General features: G+C 37.3%; 1 pseudogene; it reads left to right on the top strand.

The window, feature by feature from the left end:
- The first annotated feature begins 983 nt into the window (after nucleotides 1-983).
- On the top strand, nucleotides 984-1,102 carry LOC124717437 (annotated as a pseudogene).
- The last annotated feature ends 237 nt before the right edge of the window (nucleotides 1,103-1,339 follow it).

Here is a 1,339-nt window from a genome sequence, read left to right as displayed (position 1 = left end):
CTTTTCCATACTTACTTCCTTTAATTTGTTGGTGTAAGGTGTAGAATGTACACTGTGTGTTAGTATGAGCTATTTGATAGCTTGTACATTAGTAAGCATGACAATTTTAACTTGTGTTTATGTTGTTTGTCTTTGAGTTTTATAGCTCAGCTCCAATATCTAGTTGAGAAATCACCTGGGTAGTAGTCGCACACTGTTTTAAATTGTTGAAAGTAGCATGAGATCTACCTAAGTCTTTTGTTTTATTATAATAGGCAAAACACCATCAGCAAACTCCCAAATCCATGTCTCCTATAGCTATACTTATCTTGCTTCATATGATGTTTGGGTTGTTTTAAAATTATAAATAACAAACAAAAAATGTGTTTATTATTGTTCTGCACAGAATATAAATACAGTACTCTACTTGTATATAATGTTGTTAGTGTTGCCACCACACTAATTATTAGAACTCACTCATCTGCAACTCCTAATCATTCTGTTAGCAACTACCTACCTCCGTGAAAACCATCTGGAACTGCCCAACCTCTGCTTAAGCAATTTCTCTCATTGTGATGGCTTGTGAAATTCTTAACCGAGGTCTACTTGAGAATTACAAAGTATCTTTTAAATAATCATTTGTACAGTTACCAAATTTTAGTAGAATTTGGAGGATCAAAATAGAATTTGCGGACACTCACAGATTTTTGGTTCGGTTTGTACAAAAATCATCTTTATAATATATTGCTTAAACTGGACTGATTTAGGCAGGAAATAGATAATAACAAGCAAAAATAAAAATTGCTACAAAAAGGTCAACTAAAAATTATACAGAATGTGACTGATAGATTACAGTTCTGGACTAAGATTTTTCCAAGATAAAGTATTTAATAAATTGTCAGTGCTTTTTTATCACCGTTTTGATTCATTAATATTATTTAAAGCATCAGCATTTGGATGGAAAATTTACCTCTATCGAGATATCTCAGCACTGTATGTCAGTTGCCAATGGCCTTGCCGCAGTGGTAACACCGGTTCCCATCAGATCACCAAAGTTAACAACTGTTGGGCTTAGCTAGCACTTAGATGGGTCACTGTCAGGGTGTGATGGGTGCTGTAGGCAAGCTGGGTGCACTCAGCCCTTGTGAGGCTGATTGAGGAGCTACTTGGTTGAAAAGTAGCAGCACCAGTGATGAAGACTGGTGGCAGGTAGGAGAGTGGCGTGTTGACCACATGCCCCTCCATACCCACGTCCAGTGATGCCTAAGGGCTGAGGGTGATGTAGTAGCCAGTCAGTAACATTGGGCCTTTGGGTCTGTTCGGATGGTGTTTGTTTGTTTTTGTATCTCAGGTACTTCAG

Source organism: Schistocerca piceifrons, chromosome 1, assembly GCF_021461385.2.
Source record: "Schistocerca piceifrons isolate TAMUIC-IGC-003096 chromosome 1, iqSchPice1.1, whole genome shotgun sequence".
NCBI lineage: Eukaryota > Metazoa > Arthropoda > Insecta > Orthoptera > Acrididae > Schistocerca > Schistocerca piceifrons.
This window is presented reverse-complemented; position numbering and strand designations above follow the sequence as displayed.